Raw genomic sequence first — 23,806 nt, 5'->3', positions numbered from 1 at the left:
AAATATCTCAGGTGGCATCCTTGGAGGAGTGTGAGGGTGCTTCCTGGGATCTGATATCCCTGCAGCAGGGTGCAGGAGAGTCTGGGGCCTGTATGGGAGGAATCGTGGTCACATCCCAGAGATGAGAGTGAATTATCAGGGAGAAAAATCATCTGGGTCCCTTCCTTGGAGGAGTCTGGGGTTGCTACCCAGGATTAGGCTTGCGAAATCGCCGCGAAAAGACACCAGAACGTGCCTGTGAGGAAGCGTGGGATGATGCTGAAGCCAAAATCTTTCTTTGCAGGAGAAAACAGATCTCGGTTGTCTCCTCTGGAGGTGTCAGGGGCTGCTGCCTGCGATGTGATGGCCCTAAACCAAAGAGAGAAGAGAGCAGGAGATGCCTGTCAGAAGATCTGGGTGGAAGGTGGAGAGGAGGTGTCTCCAGAAGGTAAAAAACATTTCCTGTGGCCTCCTTGGAGACTTCTTGGGCTGTACTTGGGATCTCAGGGCCCTGTATCCGTGTCAGGTCAGTGTGTGACGTGTCTGGGAGGAAGGTTGGTCAGATCCCTGAGAAGAGCTTGTGCTATGAGGGAGAAAAAAAGGTCTGGGTATCATCCTTGGAGGAGTCTGGGGCTGCTACCTGGCATCTCAGGCCACTGCAGCGGCTCTTCGGACAGCCTGGGACATGTCTGGGAGGAATCTTGGTGAGATCCCAGAGAATAGACCATTCTTCAGGGAGAAAATCGGTCTGGGTATCTTCCTTGGAGGAGTCTGGGGCTGCTACCTGGGGTCTGAGGGCACTGCAGCATGTCTTAGGACAGTCTGGGACATGTCTGGGAGGAATCTTGCTGAGATCCCAGAGAATAGACCATTCTTCAGGGAGAAAATCGGTCTGGGTATCTTCCTTGGAGGAGTCTGGGGCTGCTACCTGGCGTCTGAGGGCACTGCAGCAGCTCTTAGGACAGTCTGTGACATGTCTGGGAGGAATCTTGGTCAGATCCCAAAGAATAGACCATTCTTCAGGGAGAAAATCTGTCTGGGTATCTTCCTTGGAGGAGTCTGGGGTTGCTACCCAGGATTAGGCTTGCGAAATCCCCGCGAAAAGACACCAGAATGTGCTGTGAGGAAGCGTGTTATAATGCTGAAGCCAAAATCTTTCTTTACAGGAGAAAACAGATCTCGGTTGTCTCCTTTGGAGGTGTCAGGGGCTGCTGCCTGCGATGTGATGGCCCTAAACCAAAGAGAGAAGAGAGCAGGAGATGCCTGTCAGATTATTTGGGTGGAAGCTGGAGATGAGGTGTATCCAAAAGGTAAAAAACATTTCCTGTGGCCTCCTTGGAGACTTCTTGGGCTGTACCTGGGAAATCTGGGCCCTGTTTCCTTGTCAGGTCAGTGTGTGACATGTCTGGGAGGAAGGTTGGTCAGATCCCTGAGAAGAGCTTGTGCTATGAGGGACCAAAAAAGGTCTGGGTATCATCCTTGGAGGAGTCTGGGGCTGCTACCTGGCATCTCAGACCACTGCAGCGGCTCTTAGGACAGCCTGGGACATGTCTGGGAGGAATCTTGGTCAGATCCCAGAGAATAGACCATTCTTCAGGGAGAAAATCGGTCTGGGTATCTTCCTTGGAGGAGTCTGGGGCTGCTACCCAGGATTAGGCCTCCCTAAAGCAGAGTTGAAAAGACTCCAGGCTGTTCCTGGGAGGGATCTTGGTTGGATTGTGGAGGTGGGAGAGTTTGTCAGAAGGTCAGAAATATCTCAGGTGGCATCCTTGGAGGAGTGTGAGGGTGCTTCCTTGGATCTGATATCCCTGCAGCAGGGTGCAGGAGAGTCTGGGGCCTGTATGGGAGGAATCGTGGTCACATCCCAGAGATGAGAGTGAATTATCAGGGAGAAAAATCATCTGTGTCCCTTCCTTGGAGGAGTCTGGGGTTGCTACCCAGGATTAGGCTTGCGAAATCGCCGCGAAAAGACACCAGAACGTGCCTGTGAGGAAGCGTGGGATGATGCTGAAGCCAAAATCTTTCTTTGCAGGAGAAAACAGATCTCGGTTGTCTCCTTTGGAGGTGTCAGGGGCTGCTGCCTGCGATGTGATGGCCCTAAACCAAAGGGAGAAGAGAGCAGGAGATGCCTGTCAGAAGATCTGGGTGGAAGGTGGAGAGGAGGTGTCTCCAGAAGGTAAAAAACATTTCCTGTGGCCTCCTTGGAGACTTCTTGGGCTGTACTTGGGATCTCAGGGCCGTGTATCCTTGTCAGGTCAGTGTGTGACATGTCTGGGAGGAAGGTTGGTCAGATCCCTGAGAAGAGCGTGTGTTATGAGGGAGAAAAAAAGGTCTGGGTATCATCCTTGGAGGAGTCTGGGGCTGCTACCTGGCATCTCAGGCCACTGCAGCGGCTCTTCGGACAGCCTGGGACATGTCTGGGAGGAATCTTGGTCAGATCCCAGAGAATAGACCATTCTTCAGGGAGAAAATCGGTCTGGGTATCTTCCTTGGAGGAGTCTGGGGCTGCTACCTGGGGTCTGAGGGCACTGCAGCATGTCTTAGGACAGTCTGGGACATGTCTGGGAGGAATCTTGGTGAGATCCCAGAGAATAGACCATTCTTCAGGGAGAAAATCGGTCTGGGTATCTTCCTTGGAGGAGTCTGGGGCTGCTACCTGGCGTCTGAGGGCACTGCAGCAGCTCTTAGGACAGTCTGTGACATGTCTGGGAGGAATCTTGGTCAGATCCCAAAGAATAGACCATTCTTCAGGGAGAAAATCGGTCTGGGTATCTTCCTTGGGGGAGTCTGGGGTTGCTACCCAGGATTAGGCTTGCGAAATCCCCGCGAAAAGACACCAGAATGTGCTGTGAGGAAGCGTGTTATAATGCTGAAGCCAAAATCTTTCTTTACAGGAGAAAACAGATCTCGGTTGTCTCCTTTGTAGGTGTCAGGGGCTGCTGCCTGCGATGTGATGGCCCTAAACCAAAGAGAGAAGAGAGCAGGAGATGCCTGTCAGATTATTTGGGTGGAAGCTGGAGATGAGGTGTATCCAAAAGGTAAAAAACATTTCCTGTGGCCTCCTTGGAGACTTCTTGGGCTGTACCTGGGAACTCTGGGCCCTGTTTCCTTGTCAGGTCAGTGTGTGACATGTCTGGGAGGAAGGTTGGTCAGATCCCTGAGAAGAGCTTGTGCTATGAGGGACCAAAAAAGGTCTGGGTATCATCCTTGGAGGAGTCTGGGGCTGCTACCTGGCATCTCAGACCACTGCAGCGGCTCTTAGGACAGCCTGGGACATGTCTGGGAGGAATCTTGGTCAGATCCCAGAGAATAGACCATTCTTCAGGGAGAAAATCGGTCTGCGTATCTTCCTTGGAGGAGTCTGGGGCTGCTACCCAGGATTAGGCCTCCCTAAAGCAGAGTTGAAAAGACTCCAGGCTGTTCCTGGGAGGGATCTTGGTTGGATTGTGGAGGTGGGAGAGTTTGTCAGAAGGTCAGAAATATCTCAGGTGGCATCCTTGGAGGAGTGTGAGGGTGCTTCCTGGGATCTGATATCCCTGCAGCAGGGTGCAGGAGAGTCTGGGGCCTGTATGGGAGGAATCGTGGTCACATCCCAGAGATGAGAGTGAATTATCAGGGAGAAAAATCATCTGGGTCCCTTCCTTGGAGGAGTCTGGGGTTGCTACCCAGGATTAGGCTTGCGAAATCCCCGCGAAAAGACACCAGAATGTGCTGTGAGGAAGCGTGTTATAATGCTGAAGCCAAAATCTTTCTTTACAGGAGAAAACAGATCTCGGTTGTCTCCTTTGGAGGTGTCAGGGGCTGCTGCCTGCGATGTGATGGCCCTAAACCAAAGAGAGAAGAGAGCAGGAGATGCCTGTCAGATTATTTGGGTGGAAGCTGGAGATGAGGTGTATCCAAAAGGTAAAAAACATTTCCTGTGGCCTCCTTGGAGACTTCTTGGGCTGTGCCTGGGAACTCTGGGCCCTGTTTCCTTGTCAGGTCAGTGTGTGACATGTCTGGGAGAAAGGTTGGTCAGATCCCTGAGAAGAGCTTGTGCTATGAGGGACCAAAAAAGGTCTGGGTATCATCCTTGGAGGAGTCTGGGGCTGCTACCTGGCGTCTCAGGCCACTGCAGCGGCTCTTAGGACAGCCTGGGACATGTCTGGGAGTAATCTTGGTCAGATCCCAGAGAATAGACCATTCTTCAGGGAGAAAATCGGTCTGGGTATCTTCCTTGGAGGAGTCTGGGGCTGCTACCCAGGATTAGGCCTCCCTAAAGCAGAGTTGAAAAGACTCCAGGCTGTTCCTGGGAGGGATCTTGGTTGGATTGTGGAGGTGGGAGAGTTTGTCAGAAGGTCAGAAATATCTCAGGTGGCATCCTTGGAGGAGTGTGAGGGTGCTTCCTGGGATCTGATATCCCTGCAGCAGGGTGCAGGAGAGTCTGGGGCCTGTATGGGAGGAATCGTGGTCACATCCCAGAGATGAGAGTGAATTATCAGGGAGAAAAATCATCTGGGTCCCTTCCTTGGAGGAGTCTGGGGTTGCTACCCAGGATTAGGCTTGCGAAATCCCCACGAAAAGACACCAGAACGTGCCTGTGAGGAAGCGTGGGATGATGCTGAAGCCAAAATCTTTCTTTGCAGGAGAAAACAGATCTCGGTTGTCTCCTTTGGAGGTGTCAGGGGCTGCTGCCTGCGATGTGATGGCCCTAAACCAAAGAGAGAAGAGAGCAGGAGATGCCTGTCAGAAGATCTGGGTGGAAGGTGGAGAGGAGGTGTCTCCAGAAGGTAAAAAACATTTCCTGTGGCCTCCTTGGAGACTTCTTGGGCTGTACTTGGGATCTCAGGGCCCTGTATCCGTGTCAGGTCAGTGTGTGACGTGTCTGGGAGGAAGGTTGGTCAGATCCCTGAGAAGAGCTTGTGCTATGAGGGAGAAAAAAAGGTCTGGGTATCATCCTTGGAGGAGTCTGGGGCTGCTACCTGGCGTCTCAGGCCACTGCAGCGGCTCTTAGGACAGCCTGGGACATGTCTGGGAGGAATCTTGGTGAGATCCCAGAGAATAGACCATTCTTCAGGGAGAAAATTGGTCTGGGTATCTTCCTTGGAGGAGTCTGGGGCTGCTACCTGGGGTCTGAGGGCACTGCAGCATGTCTTAGGACAGTCTGGGACATGTCTGGGAGGAATCTTGGTGAGATCCCAGAGAATAGACCATTCTTCAGGGAGAAAATCGGTCTGGGTATCTTCCTTGGAGGAGTCTGGGGCTGCTACCTGGCGTCTGAGGGCACTGCAGCAGCTCTTAGGACAGTCTGGGGCCTGTATTGGAGGAATCTTGGTCAGATCCCAGAGAATAGACCATTCTTCAGGGAGAAAATCGGTCTGGGTATCTTCCTTGGAGGAGTCTGGGGCTGCTACCTGGCGTCTGAGGGCACTGCAGCAGCTCTTAGGACAGTCTGTGACATGTCTGGAGGAATCTTGGTCAGATCCCAGAGAATAGACCATTCTTCAGGGAGAAAATCTGTCTGGGTATCTTCCTTGGAGGAGTCTGGGGTTGCTACCCAGGATTAGGCTTGCGAAATCCCCGCGAAAAGACACCAGAATGTGCTGTGAGGAAGCGTGTTATAATGCTGAAGCCAAAATCTTTCTTTACAGGAGAAAACAGATCTCGGTTGTCTCCTTTGGAGGTGTCAGGGGCTGCTGCCTGCGATGTGATGGCCCTAAACCAAAGAGAGAAGAGAGCAGGAGATGCCTGTCAGATTATTTGGGTGGAAGCTGGAGATGAGGTGTATCCAAAAGGTAAAAAACATTTCCTGTGGCCTCCTTGGAGACTTCTTGGGCTGTGCCTGGGAACTCTGGGCCCTGTTTCCTTGTCAGGTCAGTGTGTGACATGTCTGGGAGGAAGGTTGGTCAGATCCCTGAGAAGAGCTTGTGCTATGAGGGACCAAAAAAGGTCTGGGTATCATCCTTGGAGGAGTCTGGGGCTGCTACCTGGCGTCTCAGGCCACTGCAGCGGCTCTTCGGACAGCCTGGGACATGTCTGGGAGGAATCTTGGTCAGATCCCAGAGAATAGACCATTCTTCAGGGAGAAAATCGGTCTGCGTATCTTCCTTGGAGGAGTCTGGGGCTGCTACCCAGGATTAGGCCTCCCTAAAGCAGAGTTGAAAAGACTCCAGGCTGTTCCTGGGAGGGATCTTGGTTGGATTGTGGAGGTGGGAGAGTTTGTCAGAAGGTCAGAAATATCTCAGGTGGCATCCTTGGAGGAGTGTGAGGGTGCTTCCTCGCATCTGATATCCCTGCAGCAGGGTGCAGGAGAGTCTGGGGCATGTCTGGGAGGAATCCTGGTCACATCCCAGAGATGAGAGTGAATTATCAGGGAGAAAAATCATCTGGGTCCCTTCCTTGGAGGAGTCTGGGGTTGCTACCCAGGATTAGGCTTGCGAAATCCCCACGAAAAGACACCAGAACGTGCCTGTGAGGAACCGTGGGATGATGCTGAAGCCAAAATCTTTCTTTACAGGAGAAAACAGATCTCGGTTGTCTCCTTTGGAGGTGTCAGGGGCTGCTGCCTGCGATGTGCTGGCCCTAAACCAAAGAGAGAAGAGAGCAGGAGATGCCTGTCAGAAGATCTGGGTGGAAGCTGGAGAGGAGGTGTCTCCAGAAGGTAAAAAACATTTCCTGTGGCCTCCTTGGAGACTTCTTGGGCTGTACTTGGGATCTCAGGGCCCTGTATCCGTGTCAGGTCAGTGTGTGACGTGTCTGGGAGGAAGGTTGGTAAGATCCCTGAGAAGAGCTTGTGCTATGAGGGAGAAAAAAAGGTCTGGGTATCATCCTTGGAGGAGTCTGGGTCTGCTACCTGGCATCTCAGACCACTGCAGCCGTTCTTAGGACAGTCTGTGACATGTCTGGGAGGAATCTTGGTCAGATCCCAGAGAATAGACCATTCTTCAGGGAGGAAATCGGTCTGGGTATCTTCCTTGGAGGAGTCTGGGGCTGCTACCCAGGATTAGGCCTCCCTAAAGCAGAGTTGAAAAGACTCCAGGCTGTTCCTGGGAGGGATCTTGGTTGGATTGTGGAGGTGGGAGAGTTTCTGAGAAGGTAAGAAATATCTCAGGTGGCATCCTTGGAGGAGTGTGAGGGTGCTTCCTTGGATCTGATATCCCTGCAGCAGGGTGCAGGATAGTCTGGGGCGTGTCTGGGAGGAATCGTGGTCACATCCCAGAGATGAGAGTGAATTATCAGGGAGAAAAATCATCTGGGTCCCTTCCTTGGAGGAGTCTGCGGTTGCTACCCAGGATTAGGCTTGCGAAATCCCCGCGAAAAGACACCAGAATGTGCTGTGAGGAAGTGTGGGATGATGCTGAAGCCAAAATCTTTCTTTACAGGAGAAAACAGATCTCGGTTGTCTGCTTTGGAGGTGTCAGGGGCTGCTGCCTGCGATGTGCTGGCCCTAAACCAAAGAGAGAAGAGAGCAGTAGATGCCTGTCAGATGATCTGGGTGGAAGGTGGAGAGGAGGTGTCTCCAGAAGGTAAAAAACATTTCCTGTGGCCTCCTTGGAGACTTCTTGGGCTGTACCTGGGAACTCTGGGCCCTGTTTCCTTGTCAGGTCAATGTGTGACATGTCTGGGAGGAAGGTTGGTCAGATCCCTGAGAAGAGCTTGTGCTATGAGGGAGAAAAAAATGTCTGGGTATCATCCTTCGAGGATTCTGGGGCTGCTACCTGGCGTCTCAGGCCACTGCAGCGGCTCTTAGCACAGTCTGGGACATGTCTGGGAGGAATCTTGGTCAGATCCCAGAGAATAGACCATTCTTCAGGGAGAGAATCGGTCTGGGTATCTTCCTTGGAGGAGTCTGGGGCTGCTACCTGGGGTCTGAGGGCACTGCAGCATCTCTTAGGACAGTCTGGGACATGTCTGGGAGGAATCTTGGTCAGATCCCAGAGAATAGACCATTCTTCAGGGAGAAAATCGTCTGGGTATCTTCCTTGGAGGAGTCTGGGGCTGCTACCCAGGATTAGGCCTCCCTAAAGCAGAGTTGAAAAGACTGCAGGCCGTTCCTGGGAGGGATCTTGGTTGGATTGTGGAGGTGGGAGAGTTTGTCAGAGGTCAGAAATATCTCAGGTGGCATCCTTGGAGGAGTGTGAGGGTGCTTCCTTGGATCTGATATCCCTGCAGCAGGGTGCAGGAGAGTCTGGGGCATGTCTGGGAGGAATCCTGGTCACATCCCAGAGAGGAGAGTGAATTATCAGGGAGAAAAATCATCTGGGTCCCTTCCTTGGAGGAGTCTGGGGTTGCTACCCAGGATTAGGCTTGCGAAATCCCCACGAAAAGACACCAGAACGTGCCTATGAGGAAGCGTGGGATGATGCTGAAGACAAAATCTGTCTTTACAGCAGAAAACAGATCTCGGTTGTCTACTTTGGAGGTGTCAGGGGCTGCTGCCTGCGATGTGATGGCCCTAAACCAAAGAGAGAAGAGAGCAGGAGATGCCTGTCAGAAGATCTGGGTGGAAGGTGGAGAGGAGGTGTCTCCAGAAGGTAAAAAACATTTCTGTGTCCTCCTTGGAGAATTCTTGGGCTGTACCTGGGATTTCAGGGCCTTGTATCAGTGTCAGGTCAGTTTGTGACTTGTCTGGGAGGAACCTTGGTCAGATCCCTGAGAAGAGCGTGTGTTATCAGGGAGGAAAAAAATTCTGGTTATCTTCCTTGGATGAGTGTGGCTGCTATCTGGCATCTCAGGGCACTGCAGCAGCTCTCAGTAGAGTATGGGGTATATCATTGAGGAATCTCCAGAGGATTTTAGGAAGAAGGCAGCCTGTCAGGAGCCAGGACTTGCCACCCTATCGACTCGATCAGATAAAACCTTCATTTTGAGTCACGCTTGGATACGAAGCACTCCAGGGCACTGCATCTTCAGAGCATGCCTTCCTGTTTGCTTCCCTTGTTACCATGCCTTTTATAACTTTGGAGTTTAGTGGTGGTTTTTTTCCTTTTTCTAAGTTTCCAGCCCGCCTCCCCTGCAGGATACAACCAATCTCAATGTGCACAGGTTAACGTGCTTTGAAAATGATCCCAAGCTCCTGCTCACAGCAGGGCTGGCTTCTACCAGGCGTAGCGTGTTCACAGATGGGGAAGAAAGGTAGGGGACATTTTCCTGTTGCCAGAACTTGTCATATCAGTAGCTTATCCTGACTCTAGCGTAAGTCGCTGTTTAGTTCACCGCTTTCACAGTGCTTGTGCGAGGAACTTGAACGTGCTGGAATGCAAGGTTTTGGTTCAGAAGGCACGTTGGGCCACTGCTTTAATTCTTTACTGGTATGAAACAAAGACTTGTGAAAAAATCATGCAATAAATAGAAAGAGACGCACGCATTGAGGCATTTACCTTGCTAACTCTTTATTTGCAATGTGGAAAAAGCACTTTTGTCACCTTTAAATAATCTGTCTAGTGGTAGTTTGTTCTAGTCTCAGAGAAGAAACAATTGTCTGGTTTCTGGTTCCATGTTTCATCTGCCTTTGACATGCTCCCTGTTCTTTAGAAGCTCTCTCAAGGGTTTTGTTCCAGGCTTCTTTTTTTCTTCTCTTTTCATTTCAAAAATCTTCCTTCCCTCTAATCATATCCAGTGCCTGAAATCTTTTTCTTGTTCTTTTCTTCCTCAGGATGATGCCTTGGAATGAACCGGTTATACGTTACCTGATAAAGTAGAATAGTTTGGGTCCTCTCATAGTCAGGTCGTGGGAAGAGAATTTACTCTGCTGTTGATCTCTCAGACAGAGGATTAGTATACAAGCATGATGCGTCGGAACAACTTCCAAGAGCTGAGCCCCTCTTTCCTTCTTTCTGTGACCATGTGGTTGTGCTGTGATTGTTAGTTTCTTCGGTGTGATTTTCTGATTCGTCTTCATAGCTCTTAGGAATTACCACATGATTTCTTTGTGAATCCAGACAGGGAGGTGCAAATGGTGCAGCTGCAGAGTTCTTTCCGTGACACTGGCAGGAATTACAGGAGAGTATTTCCTGCAGCAGCCCTGTAAACCTGGAGAAGTGCAGGACTTGCGTCCCGTCTGCTTGGAGCAAAGGGAAGTGAGGTCTCTTGCAGCTGAAGCACCTTTCCCTTCCCTATTTCCCTTCCCTCCCAAGGAGACCGTTATTTGCCGGAAAGGTCCGGACTCTTTCAGCTCTAAAGCCACCTTCGAGGACAGCCATCACAAAGGTTCCAAGCGCTAACAGGAATTTACTGTGTTTTTCTCGGCCCGTTTCAGAGCAGACGCTCACAAGCATTAACGTGGTGCACATGTGTAGCCAGGCGCGGGCTGAGGCGATCCTCGGTTTAGCTTGAAAAACCTTCACTGGAAGCCTGGCAAAGGGAAGGGAGGGCCACAGAAAGTCACGACTGCCCTGCGTCGTGTGGAGGGGCAGAGGCATGAATGCTCTGGTTAAGAGGAATCTTTGCCGGGAAGAGGAAAGCAGGTAAGTGACGGATGCAGCAAGAAGGTGCTCTTGAGAGCAAACTGCAAAGTTTGAAGAAAGTGACTTTTCTCTCTTTTTGGGGGAATGAACTATTTTCACATGAATTTTCATCTTGGCATACAAAAATCCCCAAACGTTCCTGCACCTAGTTTAGAATTATTTTTTAAAAGATGTTTTTAAATTTTGATAATTATCTTTTTCTGTTTTTAAAATGATATTTTAATATTTTTGTATTCTGTTTTGCATATCCTGTCATTATTTTTACAACGATTTGAATGGCTATTTTTCTTTGAATTTTTGCTCTTTATTTTTTATGGTTGTGATAGGGGATTTTTTATTCTTTTTATCATTAGCTTTGCTCTGGTGTTTCTAACTTCTTTGTTTCAGTCTGTAAGAAAGAACTATGATCCATGCCGCGTTTGACTTTGGATGACAAAGTGGCAGCAGGAAAGCAGGCCCTGAGGTAGTCCCTGTTTCCTGAAGAGCGAGAATCTGAAGAATGAGGAGCAGGAGAGATCAGACACTTTGAAAAGAGGAGGAGCTCTCGAGCAGGAGGTGCGGGGTATTTTCCAAAGTATTACATACACTTGGCAAGGCTTGGGAAGTCTTCTCACATGAATTCTCATCTTGGCATCCAAAAAACCCCCAGACGTTCCTGCACCTTCTTTGAAATTCTTTTTGTAATTATTTTTATCATGGTATTTTTATAATTCTATTTTTCTCTATTTATAATGGTATATTTGGAATTATTTTATACCTATTTTTATAATTCTTTGAATAGCTATTTTTAGAATTATTTTTTCTCTTGATTTGTTATTCTTTTTCCTGGGTTTTTATATTCATCATTAGTTTTGCTCTTGTGTTTCTAAATGTTTCAGTCTGTAAGGACAGAGTATGATCGATGCCACGTTTGACTATGGGATGACAAAGAGTCAGCAGGAAAGCAGGCCGGGTAGTGCCTGTTTCCTGAAGGGGGAGCATCAGAAGGAGGAGGAGCAGGACCGATGCCAGCCTTTTAAACGAGGAGGAGCTCTCGAGCAGGAGGTGCGTGGTATTTTCCAAAGTATTGCACTTGGCAAGGCTTGTGAAGTCTTCTCACATGAATTCTCATCTTGGCACCCAAAAAACCCCAAAAAATTTCCTGCCCCTTGTTTGTAATTATTTTTATAATTATTTTATCATGTTATTTTTATAATTTTTATAATTTTTATAATTGTATTATTATAATTGTATTTTTGGAATTATTTTATACCCTTTTTTATAAGTCTTTGGGTATTTTTTGGATATTTCTCATTAGTTTTACTCTCGAATTCAGAAACTCCTTTTTTTCCTTCTGTAAGGTCAGACAGTGATCGATGCCACGTTTGACTATAGGATGACAAAGAGTCAGCAGGAAAGCAGGCCGGGTAGTGCCTGTTCCCTGAAGAGGGAGCCTCTGAAGGAGGAGGAGCAGGACCGATGCCAGCCTTTGAAAAGAGGAGGAGCTCTCGAGCAGGAGGTGCGTGTTATTTTCCAAAGTATTGCAGTTGGCAAGGCTTGTGAAGTCTTTTCACATGAATTCTCCTCTTGGCATCCAAAAACCCCCCAAAGGTTCCTGCACCTAATTTCAGAGGAGCCCTGACGTGGGACTGTGCTCAGTGCTACAGAGGACAAGCAGCAAGCCCTGGTGGGCACCCTAGGGCCCACCCTGGGAGTCCAGAAAGGTTCCTCCCCCCGGATGCGGGGCACGAGGGCCATCTTGGTGGAGCAGGAGCAGCAGGCACCTGGCCAGCATGGCCCAAAGGAGCCCTGGCCAGGGGCCGTGCTCAGCGCTGCAGAGGAAGGCAAAAAACCCCCAGGGACACTGGCTAGCCCACCGTGGGGGAAAAAAAGCCTTCCTCCCCCCAGCTGCAGGGCACGAGAGGCCACCTTCGTGGTGCACGAGCAGCGGGCAGTAAGCCGGCCAAAAGGGACTGGAGGAGCCCTGACAAGTGGTCATGCTCAGTGCTGCAGAGGAAGGCAAAAAACCCCCGGGGGCCAGCGCCAATGTGCCCCGGGGGAAAATTCCTTCCTGACCCCAGCAATGGCGATCGGCTACTCCCTGAGCAGGTGAGCAAGACCTGCCTCCGCGTCCCACAGGCTGGTCACGCCTCCCAGGAGATGCCCAAGCCCTGTTCTCCCTCAGCCTGGAGCCATCTCAGGGGCTTCCAGGAGTGGTCAGATGCTCCCGGCCTGATCGACCTTGGGGGCAAGAATCTTTCCTGTGCCTGTCTAGCGGGCGCTCCAAAGCACTGGGAGCCCTGGCAACATCCCTGCATCCATCCCATTGCTTACGGCTGCTGCCCCTGGCTCCGCAGGGGAGGAGGCCGGTGAGCTCTGCAGTGCTCCTCACGGCGGCACTCCCTGGGTCTGGCCACGGCTCTCCAGCGGAAACGGCCTGAGAGCCTGGGGCACCTCCAGCGCTTGGTGGTTCTTCTCCTCTCCTGAGGGACTTGCATCTGCTCCCGGAGGGCTTGAAGCAGGATTTCCATCCATCCATCCACGCAATGAGATTTGTGGTGGCCCTGCCAGGAGCTGGCCTTGCGTGAGAGAACCTCCAGCAGCCTCGACCAGGCTGCAGTCTTCTTCCCTCAGCCCCCTGCCATTAATCCCATCCTCTCCTCAAGGGCTTCCTCTCGGATGTCCCCGGGGCAGCTCTGGCAGCTGGACACTGGCGGGTGCCCCCTTTTTCACTGCCCCGGCGCACGGCAACTGCTGCGTTGCCAGGGGTGGCATTGTGACATGGGGCTGGTTGGCACTGTGCCATGGGGGTGGCACTGTGCCATGGGGGTGACTGACAGGGCCCCCCATGCGCAGCCCCGCCCAGCCCCCTTTGGAGGAAGCCTTTGGGGTGCTGCCCAGCGCATGGCCACCAATGGCAGGGACAGCCCCTGGGCCTCCTGGGCACAGCTGAAACCACCTGCAATGGTGGGTGGGGGAATTTCCTGATGCCCTTATTCAGCTGCTTTTTGAGGTTTTCTTTTAAATTAATAAACGGCACGATCCAAAACAATCCTCCAGCACATGCCTGGTCCTAAATCGGTCTGCAAAAGTAGTGAAACGAGGGCAGAAAGCTGCCAGGCTCTGTCGACTCAGTGAAAGCATCCCAACATTTTGATGCCAGCCAGGTGTGAAGAGACAGGCCCTCGCCCTTGTGCAGACGTGGCTCTGCTGGAGCAGCAGGCAGAGGGAGGCTAGAGACGAGTTTCCTTGCCAGGAGTGCCCCCTCTCCAGAGGCTGTTAGGAAGAAGACAGCCTGTCAGGAGCCAGGACTTGCAACCCTATCTACTCGATCAGCTAAAACCTGCCTTGTGAGTCACGCTTGGAAACGAAGCACTCCAAGGCAGTGCATCCTCAGAGCATGCCTTCCTCTTTGCATGGGCCCGGCCAGGCCAAGAGGTGCTGAAATAGCACATCCTGAGAGAACGAACTCTGGCTGTACTAATGGCATTCCCCTAGAGTGCTGGTAAAGAAATGCATGCTAATGTCCACCCTCAAGCTCCCCGCGTGCAGCTTGGAAGCGTTCCCACACAGCCTCTCCCTGGACACCAGGGAGAAGAGCTCAGCACCTCCCCCTGCCCTTGCTCTCCTCAGGAAGCTGTAGAGAGCAATGAGGTCCCCCCTCAGCCTCCTCCTCCCCAAGCTAGACAAACGCCAAGTCCCCAGCTGCTCCTCACCGGACATTCCTTCCAGGCCTTTCACCAGCTTGGTTGCCCTCCTCTGGACACATTCAAGGACCTTCACATCCTTCTCAGATGGTGGGGCCCAGAACTGACGGCAGCACTCGAGGTGAGGCCGCACCAACGCTGACTACAGCGGGATAATCCCCTCTTTTGCCCGGCTGCTTCTGCCGTCTTTGATGCAGCCCCGGGTGCCGTTTGCCCTCTTGGCTGCCAGGGCGCACGCTGCTGGCTGGCACTGAGCCTGCCGTCAGCCAGCGCCCCTGCATCCCTTTCTGCAGGGATGCTCTCCAGCCACTCCTCTCCCAGGTATGCTTGTGCCTGCCATAGCGCCGTGCCAGGTGCAAAATCCGGTCTTGGGAGTTGTTAAATTTCACCCCATCGATGACTGGCCAGTGCTCCAATCTGTCTCGATCCTTCTGCAAGGCCTCCTGTCCTTCAAGAGAGCCATCAGCACCTCCCAGTTTGGTACCCTTGACAAACTCGCTACTGGTCAAGAAGAGGAAACTCTATTGGTTTTCCTCCGCTTTTATCTCCTAAGCCTCTCTGATAGAAAGTTGTTAGCCCAGGTGAAAGACAGGTCACTCTGAAATCATGTCCTGTCAAACACCCACAGGCTTTTGTTAGCCTCTAATGGTGCTAACACCCTTAGGACTAGTGCAGTGGCAGCTCAGTGGAAACCCCTCTTGCAGACAGTTTCTGGGGACTGTTTAGCCAGGGCTGCTCTGCAGCACCATCATGTGTCGACTTTGAAGACAATTGCAGAAACAAGGTGCTAAAGCTCTGTGTATCCCAGGCTCATTCTGACCGAGAAACAGACAAATCTCTGTCTTCAGTTCTCTCAGTGATGTGTTTCAGCCTTCTCTCCACCTGGCAGCAAAGGCACCACCTGTCCCTGGTGCCTGCTAGCTGATGCCTGCAAGCTGCTCGTTGCTGTACCAGGAGAAGGGACTGGCAGCGCCATGTGCCGAGGGTGGCCTTTCAAGCTTTGCTTCCCTTCTTACAATGCCTTTTTTAACTTTGGGGTTTAGTGTTGTTTTGTTGGGTTTTTTTTTCCTTTTTCTAAGTTTCCAGCCCGCCTCCCCTGCAGGATACAACCAATCTCAATGTGCACAGGTTAACGTGCTTTGAAAATGATCCCAAGCTCCTGCTCACAGCAGGGCTGGCTTCTACCAGGCGTAGCGTGTTCACAGATGGGGAAGAAAGGTAGGGGACATTTTCCTGTTGCCAGAACTTGTCATATCAGTAGCTTATCCTGACTCTAGCGTAAGTCGCTGTTTAGTTCACCGCTTTCACAGTGCTTGTGCGAGGAACTTGGACGTGCTGGAATGCAAGGTTTTGGTTTCAGAAGGCACGTTGGGCCACTGCTTTAATTCTTTACTGGTATGAGACAAAGACTTGTGAAAAAATCATGCAATAAATAGAAAGAGACGCACGCACTGAGGCATTTACCTTGCTAACTATTTATTTGCAATGTGGAAAAAGCACTTTTGTCACCTTTAAATAATCTGTCTAGTGGTAGTTTGTTCTAGTCTCAGAGAAGTAACAATAGTCTGGTTTCTGGTTCCATGTTTCATCTGCCTTTGACATGCTCCCTGTTCTTTAGAAGCTCTCTCAAGGGTTTTGTTCCAGGCTTCTTTTTTTCTTCTCTTTTCATTTCAAGAAATCTTCCTTCCCTCTAATCATATCCCGTGCCTGAAATCTTGTTCTTTTCTTCCTCAGGATGATGCCTTGGAAGGAACTGGTTAGACGTTACCTGATTGATAAAGTAGAATAGTTTGGGTCCTCTCATAGTCAGGTCGTGGGAAGAGAATTTACTCTGCTGTTGATCTCTCAGACAGAGGATTAGTATACAAGCATGATGCGTCGGAACAACTTCCAAGAGCTGAGCCCCTCTTTCCTTCTTTCTGTGACCATGTGGTTGTGCTGTGATTGTTAGTTTCTTCGGTGTGATTTTCTGATTCGTCTTCATAGCTCTTAGGAATTACCACATGATTTCTTTGTGAATCCAGACAGGGAGGTGCAAATGGTGCAGCTGCAGAGTTCTTTCCGTGACACTGGCAGGAATTACAGGAGAGTATTTCCTGCAGCAGCCCTGTAAACCTGGAGAAGTGCAGGACTTGCGTCCCGTCTGCTTGGAGCAAAGGGAAGTGAGGTCTCTTGCAGCTGAAGCACCTTTCCCTTCCCTATTTCCCTTCCCTCCCAAGGAGACCGTTATTTGCCGGAAAGGTCCGGACTCTTTCAGCTCTAAAGCCACCTTCGAGGACAGCCATCACAAAGGTTCCAAGCGCTAACAGGATTTTACTGTATTTTTCTCGGCCCGTTTCAGAGCAGATGCTCACAAGCATTAACGTGGTGCACATGTGTAGCCAGGCGCGGGCTGAGGCGATCCTCGGTTTAGCTTGAAAAACCTTCACTGGAAGCCTGGCAAAGGGAAGGGAGGGCCACAGAAAGTCACGACTGCCCTGCGTCGTGTGGAGGGGCAGAGGCATGAATGCTCTGGTTAAGAGGAATCTTTGCCGGGAAGAGGAAAGCAGGTAAGTGACGGATGCAGCAAGAAGGTGCTCTTGAGAGCAAACTGCAAAGTTTGAAGAAAGTGACTTTTCTCTCTTTTTGGGGGAATGAACTATTTTCACATGAATTTTCATCTTGGCATACAAAAATCCCCAAACGTTCCTGTTTAGAAGTAAACTGTTCTGTAAACCTAGTTTAGAATTATTTTTTAAAAGATGTTTTTAAATTTTGATAATTATCTTTTTCTGTTTTTAAAATGATATTTTAATATTTTTGTATTCTGTTTTGCATATCCTGTCATTATTTTTACAACGATTTGAATGGCTATTTTTCTTTGAATTTTTGCTCTTTATTTTTTATGGTTGTGATAGGGGTTTTTGTATTCTTTTTATCATTAGCTTTGCTCTGGTGTTTCTAACTTCTTTGTTTCAGTCTGTAAGAAAGAACTATGATCCATGCCGCGTTTGACTTTGGATGACAAAGTGGCAGCAGGAAAGCAGGCCCTGAGGTAGTCCCTGTTTCCTGAAGAGCGAGAATCTGAAGAATGAGGAGCAGGAGAGATCAGACACTTTGAAAAGAGGAGGAGCTCTCGAGCAGGAGGTGCGGGGTATTTTCCAAAGTATTACATACACTTGGCAAGGCTTGGGAAGTCTTCTCACATGAATTCTCATCTTGGCATCCAAAAAACCCCCAGACGTTCCTGCACCTTCTTTGAAATTATTTTTGTAATTATTTTTATCATGGTATTTTTGTAGTTCTCTTTTTCTCTATTTATAATGGTATATTTGGAATTCTTTTATACCTATTTTTATAATTCTTTGAATGGCTATTTTTAGAATTATTTTTTCTCTTGATTTGTTATTCTTTTTCCTGGGTTTTTATATTCATCATTAGTTTTGCTCTTGTGTTTCTAAATGTTTCAGTCTGTAAGGACAGAGTACGATCAATGCCACGTTTGACTATGGGATGACAAAGAGTCAGCAGGAAAGCAGGCCGGGTAGTGCCTGTTTCCTGAAGGGGGAGCATCTGAAGGAGGTGGAGCAGGACCGATGCCAGCCTTTGAAAAGAGGAGGAGCTCTCGAGCAGGAGGTGCGTGGTATTTTCCAAAGTATTATACTTGCCAAGGCTTGTGAAATCTTTTCACATGAATTTTCACCTAGGCATCCAAAAAACCCCCAGACGTTCCTGCACCTTCTTTGAAATTCTTTTTATCATTATTTTTATAGTGTTATTTTTAGAATGATATATTTATATTTTTATAACTGTGTTTTTGGAATTATTTTATCCCTATTTTTATAACACTTTGAATGGCTATTTTTAGGATTATTTTTGCTCTTGATTTGTTATTCTTGGTTTTTTATATTCTTTTTCTCATTAGTTTCCCTCTCGTTTTTCTCAGTTGTTTGTTTCGGTCTGTAAGGACAGACTATGATCAGAGCCACGTAACTGTCAGCAGGAAAGCAGGCCGGGTAGTGCCTGTTTCCAGAAGAGGGAGCATCTGAAGGAGGAGGAGCAGGACCGATGCCAGCCTTTGAAAAGAGGAGGAGCTCTCGAGCAGGAGGTGCGTGGTATTTTCCAAAGTATTGCACTTGGCAAGGCTTGTGAAGTCTTCTCACATGAATTCTCATCTTGGCACCCAAAAAACCCCAAAAAATTTCCTGCCCCTTGTTTGTAATTATTTTTATAATTATTTTTATCATGTTATGTTTAAAATGTTATTTTTATAATTTTTATAATTTTTATAATTGTATTATTATAATTGTATTTTTGGAATTATTTTATACCTTTTTTTATAAGTCTTTGGGTATTTTTTTGATATTTCTCATTAGTTTTACTCTCGAATTCAGAAACTCCTTTTTTTCCTTCTGTAAGGTCAGACAGTGATCGATGCCACGTTTGACTATAGGATGACAAAGAGTCAGCAGGAAAGCAGGCCGGGTAGTGCCTGTTTCCTGAAGAGGGAGCCTCTGAAGGAGGAGGAGCAGGACCGATGCCAGCCTTTGAAAAGAGGAGGAGCTCTCGAGCAGGAGGTGCGTGTTATTTTCCAAAGTATTGCAGTTGGCAAGGCTTGTGAAGTCTTTTCACATGAATTCTCCTCTTGGCATCCAAAAACCCCCCAAAGGTTCCTGCACCTAATTTCAGAGGAGCCCTGACGTGGGACTGTGCTCAGTGCTACAGAGGACAAGCAGCAAGCCCTGGTGGGCACCCTAGGGCCCACCCTGGGAGTCCAGAAAGGTTCCTCCCCCCGGATGCGGGGCACGAGGGCCATCTTGGTGGAGCAGGAGCAGCAGGCACCTGGCCAGCATGGCCCAAAGGAGCCCTGGCCAGGGGCCGTGCTCAGCGCTGCAGAGGAAGGCAAAAAACCCCCAGGGACACTGGCTAGCCCACCGTGGGGGAAAAAAAGCCTTCCTCCCCCCAGCTGCAGGGCACGAGAGGCCACCTTCGTGGTGCACGAGCAGCAGGCAGTGACCCGGCCAAAAGGGACCGGAGGAGCCCTGACAAGTGGTCATGCTCAGTGCTGCAGAGGAAGGCAAAAAACCCCCGGGGGCCAGCGCCAATGTGCCCCGGGGGAAAATTCCTTCCTGACCCCAGCAATGGCGATCGGCTACTCCCTGAGCAGGTGAGCAAGACCTGCCTCCGCGTCCCACAGGCTGGTCACGCCTCCCAGGAGATGCCCAAGCCCTGTTCTCCCTCAGCCTGGAGCCATCTCAGGGGCTTCCAGGAGTGGTCAGATGCTCCCGGCCTGATCGACCTTGGGGGCAAGAATCTTTCCTGTGCCTGTCTAGCGGGCGCTCCAAAGCACTGGGAGCCCTGGCAACATCCCTGCATCCGTCCCATTGCTTACGGCTGCTGCCCCTGGCTCCGCAGGGGAGGAGGCCGGTGAGCTCTGCAGTGCTCCTCACGGCGGCACTCCCTGGGTCTGGCCACGGCTCTCCAGCGGAAACGGCCTGAGAGCCTGGGGCACCTCCAGCGCTTGGTGGTTCTTCTCCTCTCCTGAGGGACTTGCATCTGCTCCCGGAGGGCTTGAAGCAGGATTTCCATCCATCCATCCATGCAATGAGATTTGTGGTGGCCCTGCCAGGAGCTGGCCTTGCGTGAGAGAACCTCCAGCAGCCTCGACCAGGCTGCAGTCTTCTTCCCTCAGCCCCCTGCCATTAATCCCATCCTCTCCTCAAGGGCTTCCTCTCGGATGTCCCCGGGGCAGCTCTGGCAGCTGGACACTGGCGGGTGCCCCCTTTTTCACTGCCCCGGCGCACGGCAACTGCTGCGTTGCCAGGGGTGGCATTGTGACATGGGGCTGGTTGGCACTGTGCCATGGGGGTGGCACTGTGACCTGGGGGTGACTGACAGGGCCCCCCATGCGCAGCCCCGCCCAGCCCCCTTTGGAGGAAGCCTTTGGGGTGCTGGCCCCGAGGCAGTCGCTGTGCCCAGGAGGCCCCGGGGCTGTCCCTGCCCTTGGTGGCCATGTGCTGGGCACAGCTGAAACCACCTGCAATGGTGGGGGGGTGAAGTTCCTGCTGCGCTTATTCAGCTGCTTTTTGAGGTTTTCTTTTAAATTAATAAACGGCACGATCCAAAACAATCCTCCAGCACATGCCTGGTCCTAAATCGGTCTGCAAAAGTAGTGAAACGAGGGCAGAAAGCTGCCAGGCTCTGTCGACTCAGTGAAAGCATCCCAACATTTTGATGCCAGCCAGGTGTGAAGAGACAGGCCCTCGCCCTTGTGCAGACGTGGCTCTGCTGGAGCAGCAGGCAGAGGGAGGCTAGAGACGAGTTTCCTTGCCAGGAGTGCCCCCTCTCCAGAGGCTGTTAGGAAGAAGACAGCCTGTCAGGAGCCAGGACTTGCAACCCTATCTACTCGATCAGCTAAAACCTGCCTTGTGAGTCACGCTTGGAAACGAAGCACTCCAAGGCAGTGCATCCTCAGAGCATGCCTTCCTCTTTGCATGGGCCCGGCCAGGCCAAGAGGTGCTGAAATAGCACATCCTGAGAGAACGAACTCTGGCTGTACTAATGGCATTCCCCTAGAGTGCTGGTAAAGAAATGCATGCTAATGTCCACCCTCAAGCTCCCCGCGTGCAGCTTGGAAGCGTTCCCACACAGCCTCTCCCTGGACACCAGGGAGAAGAGCTCAGCACCTCCCCCTGCCCTTGCTCTCCTCAGGAAGCTGTAGAGAGCAATGAGGTCCCCCCTCAGCCTCCTCCTCCCCAAGCTAGACAAACGCCAAGTCCCCAGCTGCTCCTCACCGGACATTCCTTCCAGGCCTTTCACCAGCTTGGTTGCCCTCCTCTGGACACATTCAAGGACCTTCACATCCTTCTCAGATGGTGGGGCCCAGAACTGACGGCAGCACTCGAGGTGAGGCCGCACCAACGCTGACTACAGCGGGATAATCCCCTCTTTTGCCCGGCTGCTTCTGCCGTCTTTGATGCAGCCCCGGGTGCCGTTTGCCCTCTTGGCTGCCAGGGCGCACGCTGCTGGCTGGCACTGAGCCTGCTGTCAGCCAGCGCCCCTGCATCCCTTTCTGCAGGGATGCTCTCCAGCACCTCCAGCGCTTGGTGGTTCTTCTCCTCTCCTGAGTGACTTGCATCTGCTCCCAGATGGCTTGAAGCAGGATTTCCATCCATCCAATGATATTTGAAGATGGCTCTGCCAGGAATGTCTCTCAGGAAATGGTTGCTGGATTGAATTTTTGTCCTCACTTGTCCTCTCACTCTCTTCTTGCCGTTTCCCTGAGATTGTCCGCTGACATGAAATTTGGTCCGATATTGTTTGGCAAAGTGCCCTATTTTTCCACAGTGGCTTCACGTTAGTCCTCTGGAATTGCTGGAGGAGTTCCTTGGAGGTGTTTTTTTTGGCAGGGCTGTTTGTTTTAACATGTCCCTCCTTCCCACATCCAAAGCCCTCGAGAGCGGATTTAGCCTTCATGGCCATAGCTGGTGCTTCAATTTTGTGCTCCACAGTGCCAAATTTAGAGGAGGCAGCAACCACATCAGGTATAGAGGAATCTCCAGCCATGGCTTCCATAATTTTTTGGCAGTCTTCATTAGCATTATCTTTTGCGACTTGCTTACACAACATCTGCCACAGTCCATAATCGTCGTCTTATTTTTCTAAAGCAGCAGAAATTTTTTCAACAAACTGCAAAAAGGTTCTCTGTGTCCCTGCCGGATAAGTAACATATTTCTGCTTGGAGCTGCTAGCTCCATGTTTCTTTTTAAGGTATTTAATTCCTAATTGTTGGGATTGTTCTCAGATAAGGGGGTGCCATGTCCCTGTAATTGAGGATTAGTAAACAGTCCTTCTCCTAGTAAAGCATCTTCACAAACGCCAAGCTGTGGTTCATCCAGTGGCAGTCCTGTATTATTAGTCTCAACGGCTCGAGACATTTGCCTCCAGTTAGACTGAACCGCCATAAGCTGTATAGGCAGAAATAACACTTGTGGAAGATGAGTAATATCATAAGGACATAACAAGTCAGTTCTGATGATTCTACTTAACTGCATAACCTCAGGAGAGTTAATACCAAACTGTGCTGATTTTGTTTGCAAATCTTGCACTACCTTCCATGAGATAGGATTGTGTTCCTCATGTTGATTAGTGCCAGCCGCTGCCTTATAAACAGGAAATGCTCTTGGGGCCCCGGTACCACTGTGAGTTTTCTGACAACAGGGGTCGAGTTTCTCAACTAGATCCCAGTTTTCCACTCGGCCGCTTTCTTTCTCACCTGCACCCAAAGCCGAGCAGGGTGACGAGGCGTAACAGTCACAATATCAGGGGGCAAAGTCCATGGGAGGGCGGATTTGCTGACTCGGTCAGGGTCTGCAATCTGTAACGCTGCAGTTGCATTTTGTACTGCACCTGCTCCTCCCTCCTCCTCATCGGTACTGTTCCCCCAAGAAACACAAAGGGATCTGAGAGGGATTCACTGTTGATTCTGTTTCTATCTCTTCCTCCGCAGGGGGTGCAGTAAGTTCTGTAAAGTTAGAGCTTTGTTTCATCATCTGTAACTGCTGACTAGGGGTCTGATATCGACTAGGTGGAGGCGGAGAAGGTCGTCATGAGCGATGTTTGACAAAGCCTGTGCAGGGTTTTTTGCCTGCTACAGAGGACACAGCGGAACAATCTTTAACTTGAGTGGGCTACAGCGAGCATTTATCCTCATGATTTGGTAAAGGAACGTGCATATGATTAATGGAAGAGAAGTGAGGTAACTGGAACTCCTCTTTTCCCACAGAGTGGGTACTGGGTACAGTAGGTTTGCCTTTATCAGCAAATTCTTCTGGCTGCTGGGAATAGTCTTTTGATGACTTCCAGGTGTTCACAACTTTAGTCTGATCGGCAGGTGATGGATTACTGGAGGATTTGTTTAGTTTCTTATTTAGATCTTTAGCTGAAGAATTAGGCAAATCAGGCTCTGCAGGGAGTTGTAACACTCCCAGTTGCTCGGTTACAGTTTCTATGTCAGTCTTGATCAGAGCATTTTTCGTTAACAGAGCATGTTTCTTTTGTCTCAGCAGTTCCTGCCTGTAGGTCCCTTTCCTTACTGTCCCGTTCTGCTTTTCATTCTTTTAGAGTCTCACTCAGCAGTTGCCAAGTAGTAACCAATTCTGCTGCTTCTTTTGACCCTTTAGAAATTTCATCCCATGATTTTTGCCCTACTGCCTGCCATGCTGATATACTAAATGCTGTGGCAGCTGTTGCTTCAAATACGTGCCTTTTACTCCAAGCAAGCATTCACCTTAGCCCGTGTTCACTAGTCTTAACACCCTTACATTTAAGTAATGCTTTCCATGTGGACAGTATTTTTGCCTCTTCTTTTGTTAAATGCTGTCCCATGGCTATAGTCCCTTTCCCAGTGGCTCACCTTCCTAGGTGTCAAAGTTCAGGTCCGGATCGAGCAGATTCCCACTGCTCTCAGCTTCACTGGGCTCCGTCTCCACTGCACATTGTCCTGCAGCCCACTTGTGATAAGTTGCAAATCCCAAATCACGTCCTTCCAAGTCTCAATCTCGGCCTTGTTGCACGTTGTCGTTGTGCGTCGTCGTCGTGCATCAGGGTCACCAGATGTCACTGTAGAGACAAAGTGACACACACGCTCACATGGGTAAGTGGCCAGATTTTTTATTACTAAAAGCATGCATTTTTATATATTTCAGGTGCCACAGT

General features: G+C 50.2%; 2 long non-coding RNA genes across 2 annotated transcripts; both read left to right on the top strand.

Annotated features, from left to right (window-relative positions):
* The first annotated feature begins 10,237 nt into the window (after positions 1–10,237).
* On the top strand, positions 10,238–11,324 carry LOC141969362 (uncharacterized). Its single transcript, XR_012635041.1, has 3 exons — positions 10,238–10,424; positions 10,812–10,979; positions 11,303–11,324. It is a non-coding gene; the product is annotated as an uncharacterized LOC141969362 (long non-coding RNA).
* Positions 11,325–15,914: 4,590 nt separating this feature from the next.
* Positions 15,915–17,572, top strand: LOC141969287 (uncharacterized). The gene is made up of 3 exons (XR_012635022.1): positions 15,915–16,659; positions 17,069–17,236; positions 17,560–17,572. It is a non-coding gene; the product is annotated as an uncharacterized LOC141969287 (long non-coding RNA).
* The last annotated feature ends 6,234 nt before the right edge of the window (positions 17,573–23,806 follow it).

The sequence above is a fragment of the Athene noctua genome, chromosome 22 (genome assembly GCF_965140245.1).
Source record: "Athene noctua chromosome 22, bAthNoc1.hap1.1, whole genome shotgun sequence".
Taxonomy (NCBI): domain Eukaryota; kingdom Metazoa; phylum Chordata; class Aves; order Strigiformes; family Strigidae; genus Athene; species Athene noctua.
The sequence above is the reverse complement of the archived record's forward strand: the minus strand, read 5'-3'. Positions and strand labels throughout refer to the sequence as shown.